An 8,616-nucleotide genomic window follows, 5' to 3' on the forward strand; every position below is an offset into this window, starting at 1 on the left:
CTAAAAACATATTCTTATACCTTTGATACTTCAAAATATTTTCACGGACACAATATAGCTTCTTAATGAAAACTCGTTCAGACACTGTGTTTTATCATCATACAATGACATGCTGACCTAAGATCAGTGTTGCCACAACGAAGTCAGAAATAAAGATTTGAGGATTTATTTTTACAATTTTTTATATTTTTAACAGAAAATTTTAAGCCAAATAACAAAATATTAATCCAGATCTGACGTGCATCTAAATCTCGAACGAAATGAAACATGTCGTCATAGAGATAACTGGTACCACGTTTGTCTAATTTAATTAACTACAACGAGTTTAACAATTATCAATTGCAATTGTCATAAATTTGATTATATTTCGTATAAATGTACTTTGAAATTTAAACAATTCATACTGCATCTAACTGCATCACAATGTTTCAAATTTGGACAAGTTTCAGCTATGACGTCATGTTTCATTTCGTTCGAAATTTAGCTACTAATCCAGATATGGCTTTTAAAAAAACACTTGGCACCACTACCCAGGATTAACCGATGTTTCATACGAAAATTACTAGGCTATCTTGCATCTCTAGTGACGCATGCAGTCTAGAGATGATGTCATATCTACTATCAACCAGTGGTGCCACTGTCGAAGTTAATTGAGATTGTAATAACACTTTCACCGCGAGAACTTTCCCTAACCTAAATAAAATCATCTGGCGTTAAGCAGAATAAGTATTAAAATGCTTAATACGTGATAAACGTGTTATAATAAAGATATATATATATTTTTGTACAGTGTATTCTGATTCAATTTTATAGTTTTAGGAGAAAATATTAACATTCTAAAATTTCCTAGCGGAGCCCTACATAACTATGTGGGAGCCTATGGGCTCCATGAGCATAGTTTGAAAAACCATGCTTTATGTAACTCTTAGGTATAACGTAATAAGTGATTAACCTTCCAATTCAAGAAGCAGTAAGTCTTACATTCGTTCGTTTTTAACAAGGAACGAAATTTAGAAATGTCCTAATAGCAGGCTGATATATATTCTTATTGAAGAACGAACAAAGTGTTCGAAATGTACATATAACAAATTGTCATACATTATTGTTCAATAAGGAACAAAGTGTTCGAAATGTACATATAACAAATTGTCATACATTATTGTTCAATAAGGAACAAAGTGTTCGAAATGTACATATAACAAATTGTCATACATTATTGTTCAATAAGGAACAAAGTGTTAGAAATGTACATATAACAAATTGTCATACATTATTGTTCAATAAGTATTGGAGTGTTAGAAATGTACATATGACAAATTGTCATACATTATTGTTCAATAGGGAACAAAGTGTTAGAAATGTGCATATAACAAATTGTCATACATTATTGTTCAATAAGGAACAAAGTGTTAGAAATGTACGTATAACAAATTGTCATACATTATTGTTCAATAAGGAACAAAGTGTTAGAAATGTACGTATAACAAATTGTCATACATTATTGTTCAATAAGGAACAAAGTGTTAGAAACGTACATATAACAAATTGTCATACATTATTGTTCAATAAGGAACAAAGTGTTAGAAACGTACATATAACAAATTGTCATACATTATTGTTCAATAACGAACAAAGTGTTAGAAACGTACATATAACAAATTGTCATACATTATTGTTCAATAAGGAACAAAGTGTTAGAAATGTACGTATAACAAATTGTCATACATTATTGTTCAATAAGGAACAAAGTGTTAGAAACGTACATATAACAAATTGTCATACATTATTGTTCAATAAGGAACAAAGTGTTAGAAATGTACATATAACAAATTGTCATACATTATTGTTCAATAAGGAACAAAGTGTTAGAAACGTACATATAACAAATTGTCATACATTATTGTTCAATAACGAACAAAGTGTTAGAAACGTACATATAACAAATTGTCATACATTATTGTTCAATAAGGAACAAAGTGTAAGAAACGTACATATAACAACTTGTAATACATTATTGTTCAATAAGGAACAAAGTGTTAGAAATGTACGTATAACAAATTGTCATACATTATTGTTCAATAACGAACAAAGTGTTAGAAACGTACATATAACAAATTGTCATACATTATTGTTCAATAAGGAACAAAGTGTTAGAAATGTACGTATAACAAATTGTCATACATTATTGTTCAATAAGGAACAAAGTGTAAGAAACGTACATATAACAAATTGTCATACATTATTGTTCAATAAGGAACAAAGTGTTAGAAATGTACGTATAACAAATTGTCATACATTATTGTTCAATAAGGAACAAAGTGTTAGAAACGTACATATAACAAATTGTCATACATTATTGTTCAATAAGGAACAAAGTGTTAGAAATGTACATATAACAAATTGTCATACATTATTGTTCAATAAGGAACAAAGTGTTAGAAACGTACATATAACAAATTGTCATACATTATTGTTCAATAACGAACAAAGTGTTAGAAACGTACATATAACAAATTGTCATACATTATTGTTCAATAAGGAACAAAGTGTAAGAAACGTACATATAACAACTTGTCATACATTATTGTTCAATAAGGAATGGAGTGTTAGAAATGTATATGTAACAAATTGTCATACATTATTGTTCAATAAGGAACAAAGTGTTAGAAATGTACATATAACAAATTGTCATACATTATTGTTCAGTAAGGAACAAAGTGTTAGAAATGTACATATAACAAATTGTCATACATTGTTGTTCAGTAAGGAATGGAGTGTTAGAAATGTACATATAACAAATTGTCATACATTATTGTTCAGTAAGGAACAAAGTGTTAGAAATGTACATATAACAACTTGTCATACATTATTGTTCAGTAAGGAACAAAGTGTTAGAAACGTACATATAACAAATTGTCATACATTATTGTTCAATAAGGAACAAAGTGTTAGAAATGTACATATAACAAATTGTCATACATTATTGTTCAATAAGGAATGGAGTGTTAGAAATGTACATATAACAAATTGTCATACATTATTGTTCAATAACGAATGGAGTGTTAGAAATGTACATATAACAAATTGTCATACATTATTGTTCATTAAGGAACAAAGTGTTAGAAACGTACATATAACAAATTGTCATACATTACTTAGTTTTCAAGAAGTAACAAACTGTTGGTCGTGCGTATATAGACAGAGTTGGTCGTGCGTATATAGACAGAATGGTTAAGAATTTTTATAACAATAATCAAAAGTATATTGTCCTTCTACTCGTAACCTAAATGTTTAAGTATGCATGCCTCAGACTAAGAATGAATCGTTAACTCTGTCGAACTCCTAAAGAAAACCTCAATTTCTGTTTCCCTGCGATCATTGCACACTTGGCAAAATGTCAGTAAATGAGCAAACGCTCGTACCAAATTTATTTGTACATCTGCCATAGCATACATTTACTGTTATAAAAAAACCTATAAACCTGAGAATAACAGTCGTATGTTCCTTTCACTAAAGATAAGCTACGCTTTACATAGGAATGTTAATGTAGTCGTGACTTAACTCACAAAAAGTGTTAAGATATTTCTCTTGCTTCTACATCGAGTGGAGAGGCTGAAATTATATGGAAATTAGGACAAGAAATTGGTTTACGCTTTTGTGACTATTTGGGTTACAGTGGAGGCTTTACTGAAATAATGTCTAGTATGCGTTAAAGTGAAAGTGTAAACCTAATTATACAAACATCAATATATTAGGTTGAGGAATAATTCGTGAGCGTTTTTAAATAATTTCATTCAAGCATTACATGCAAGACTATACAATACTTCAATGCATGAACACATTACACCCAAAACAGTTATTATGATACTTTATTTCATGTAATACCTAGGTATATAGTATGCATTGGTTTAAACGAAATTGCAAGAAATTAAATGCGAAAAGCAGATGGTGTCGAAAATGCTCGATTTTGTCCACTTGGCATTCCATTTAATCAGCTGAAAATGAAAGCAAATATTAAAGATATATGAAAATCAAACACACCATCTATTAGAGCAAAAAATTATCTACCAAATGACATGAAATATTTTGCGAAAGCGTTTCATATTTTTTTAACTTGAAAAAACGCTCACGAATTATTCCTCAACCCAATATCTTGTTCACATGCATTAATCTTCGAAATTCATTTGTTTTAGCACTAAATGAAATTTAAAGAATGAAACCAGTTACACACCTTACTTTCCAGGGGCTGGTCTAAGTCGTAGATAAAAATACCTACGTTGTTATATACATAACACCAAAGTAGAGCATCTACGTTGTTATATACATAACACCAAAGTAGAGCATCTACGTTGTTATATACATAACACTAAAGTAGAACACCTACGTTGTTATATACATAACACTAAAGTAGAACACCTACGTTGTTATATACATAACACTAAAGTAGAACACCTACGTTGTTATATACATAACACTAAAGTAGAACACCTACGTTGTTATATACATAACACTAAAGTAGAACACCTACGTTATTATATGCATAACACTAAAGTAGAATACCTACGTTATTATATGCATAACACTAAAGTAGAACACCTACGTTATTATATACATAACACTAAAGTAGAACACCTACGTTATTATATACATAACACTAAAGTAGAGCATAGACGTTGTTATATACATAACAGTAAAGCAGAACACCTACGTTATTATATACATAACACTAAAGTAGAACACCTACGTTATTATATACATAACACTAAAGCAGAACACCTACATTATTATATACATAACAGTAAAGCAGAACACCTACGTTATTATATACATAACACTAAAGTAGAACACCTACATTATTATATACATAATACTAAAGTGGAACACCTACGTTATCATATACATAACACTAAAGTAGAACACCTACATTATTATATACATAACACTAAAGTAGAGCATAGACGTTGTTATATACATAACAGTAAAGCAGAACACCTACGTTATTATATACATAACAGTAAAGCAGAACACCTACGTTATTATATACATAACACTAAAGTAGAACACCTACGTTATTATATACATAACACTAAAGTAGAACACCTACATTATTATATACATAATACTAAAGTGGAACACCTACGTTATCATATACATAACACTAAAGTAGAACACTTACATTATTATATACATAACACTAAAGCAGAACACCTACATTATTATATACATAACACTAAAGCAGAACACCTACATTATTATATACATGATATTTATGATAGGTATCACACAGTATTGTATTGATAGAACGTTCTGACAAAAGGCACTTTGAACAGTAAAAATTATTTCAGATATCACTTTGAAACTTGTACTATTAATTATTAAGGCTGTATATGTATTAAAATACACAAACAATTCTTACTTCTATTTTCTTGCATTCTATTCTCATTTTGTAGAATATTAAGTAAGATAATGTGAAGGTCGTAAGGGGACTGATATGTTGAATTCTTTCTTCTATATTTTACATAAGCTAAAAATCATCATAATTCTAGAGTAAAACGTGTTGTCATTACCCACTGGTGTTTCTTTAGAAAGCTTAAATACAGAAGAAACAGGAATTACCAGCCAATAAGAGATGAACATCAGATGACTGTAACATGTAGATACTCAGTGTTTTGTACACTATACAGTCGGTGTGTTTAGGGAGCTAACTACTGTAAAAAACAAACAATATACATAATACTGTATTTTATAAGACAAATTCGTCGAACAATTATTTTAAAAGACACGAACATTTATTTAAAGCGATGTTTTAGACGTGCGTGTTTTATTTGAAAAGGATTCATTTCTACTGGTATTTTTTTCGCGCTTAGTAAGGTTGTGTTTTAGTTTATTTGTTTGTAGTGAATCACACGGCTATATAATGAACTGTGTGTACTCTGCCAACCACGGGTATCGAAACCTAATTTTTAGCATTGTAAGTTTACAGAGATACCACTGCCGCTGAAGGACGCTTGTATAAGTCTCGTTTTATACTTGACTATTACTATGCATCACATATAGAGTTACACAAAATGTCCACTATATTCTTAAAAAATCGCCATAACAATCTCTAGCTCCAGCTTGACACTTTACATCTCAAATTAATGCGATCAAATAGTAAACAGCTAAAGTAAATCATCATGAACCGTATTACTCAGTTACTAGCTTATTATCATTACAATGTATAAAGTTAGCTTCCGCAACAAATAGTCCTTTGTCAATAGTTCAGCATAAGAAACAAGATAAATAAAAATTTGGCAATTTAAAAACGTGGGTATGGATCATAGAAGAAATAAGGACACAAAACAACCTGAATATGGATCATAGAAGAAATAAGGACACAAAACAACGTGAGTATGGATCATACAAGAAGTAAGGACACAAAACAACGTGAATATGGATCATACAAGAAGTAAGGACACAAAACAACGTGAGTATGGATCATGCAAGAAGTAAGGAAACAAAACAACCTGAGTATGGATCATGCAAGAAGTAAGGAAACAAAACAACCTGAGTATGGATCATACAAGAAGTAAGGACACAAAACAACGTGACTATGGATCATACAAGAAGTAAGGACACAAAACAACGTGACTATGGATCATACAAGAAGTAAGGACACAAAACAACGTGAATATGGATCATACAAGAAGTAAGGACACAAAACAACGTGAATATGGATCATACAAGAAGTAAGGACACAAAACAACGTGAGTATGGATCATGCAAGAAGTAAGGAAACAAAACAACCTGAGTATGGATCATGCAAGAAGTAAGGAAACAAAACAACCTGAGTATGGATCATACAAGAAGTAAGGACACAAAACAACGTGACTATGGATCATACAAGAAGTAAGGACACAAAACAACGTGACTATGGATCATACAAGAAGTAAGGACACAAAACAACGTGAATATGGATCATACAAGAAGTAAGGACACAAAACAACGTGAATATGGATCATACAAGAAGTAAGGACACAAAACAACGTGAGTATGGATCATACAAGAAGTAAGGACACAAAACAACGTGAATATGGATCATACAAGAAGTAAGGACACAAAACAACGTGAGTATGGATCATACAAGAAGTAAGGACACAAAACAGGACATATTACGGACATTATTTACTCCATCTACAAATCCCTATTTTGATTCCGCCATATGTAGTTCTAGATAACAGCATGGAACCATAATACGGTTTTGTAGCTTGAATGTCTACTGAGTCTCTAGCCTTATTTCCTTACATTTTATGATTCTCTGTTTGAAGGTTTTTAAATCAACAATTTTTGTTTTGTGTTATACTTTTGGTTAATTGTCCTATATTTATACATCAGAGACTATGTTTCCAGTTATACTAACGATAACATGAAATAAAGAAATTCTGTCATGTTCTTTTTTTCTCATGTTAACTTTAAGGTCAGTATACCTTTTCTGAATCTTAATTAATATACTTCTGTATTAACACCTTTCGCATGTAATGACTTTAGGCAAATTAACAAAAATATCTACTATAGTAGTTCTACCTACACATTAAATCCTGTTTCATGAAGACGTCACTAAAGTTTTTATACGGTACTGCCCTCTACATGAAAATAATCGATAAAAATTTAAGCCTTAAAAGTGTTTGGTACGTGTGTGGCTAACAAGTTATTTTTACCTGTTGAGACACATGATAAAAATTGACATTAGAAAAGACGATCACTCAAGCACTAAACAACTACGACATTTAAAATAAATACAAAAAATAAATAAACAACTCTACCAAAAACTAGTGTTAATTTATAATATTAATATTTACTACTTCTACTGTTACGTTTATTGTACGAGGGCTGTTCAAAAAATACGCGGACTGTTTGAATTGCGCGGCTCCAGTTGGTTCCAGAGGAATCCGCTTGGTGTCGCTAGGTTCGCACAGGTCAGCTGATTACAACGCCATTTCCCGATTGCAGGTATCTTCATTTGTGTATTAGCTACTCGGTTTTAAGTGAAGTGCGATTTTTTCGTTTGGCGGATTTCAGAATGAATGACCTGAAGGAGCAACAACTTGCTGTGAAATTTTCTGTTACACTTGGAAAATCTGCGACTGAAACTTTTGCTATGTTTAACACGGCTTAAGGTGATGTTGCTATGAATCGTACGGCATGTTTCAAGTGGCATGAACGTTTTAAGGATGGTCGACAGTCCATTGAAGATGATGAGCGTCCTGGACGTCCTTCCACGTCAACTGACGACCCACACGTCGACAAAATCAAAACCCTGATGCGGGCAAATCGACGTCTGACTGTCAGGGAGCTTGCTGAAGAGTGTGGGATATCAGTTGGATCTTGTTACGAGATTTTGACCGAAATATTGAAGATGCACCACGTTGCTGCGAAATTCAGCCCTCAGAACTCGTGAGTTTTGGGCCAAACACTCGATCACTGTTCTTCCCCACCCACCCTACTCACCTGACCTTGCTCCTTGCGATTTTTTCTTGTTCCCCAAACTCAAAAGACCCTTGAAAGGAAGAATATTTGAGACGATTCCCGAGATTAAAGCAAATGCGACGAAGGAGCTGGAGGACATTACAAAAGAAG

The sequence above is a fragment of the Tachypleus tridentatus genome, chromosome 9, assembly GCF_004210375.1.
Source record: "Tachypleus tridentatus isolate NWPU-2018 chromosome 9, ASM421037v1, whole genome shotgun sequence".
NCBI classification, from domain to species: Eukaryota; Metazoa; Arthropoda; class Merostomata; order Xiphosura; family Limulidae; genus Tachypleus; species Tachypleus tridentatus.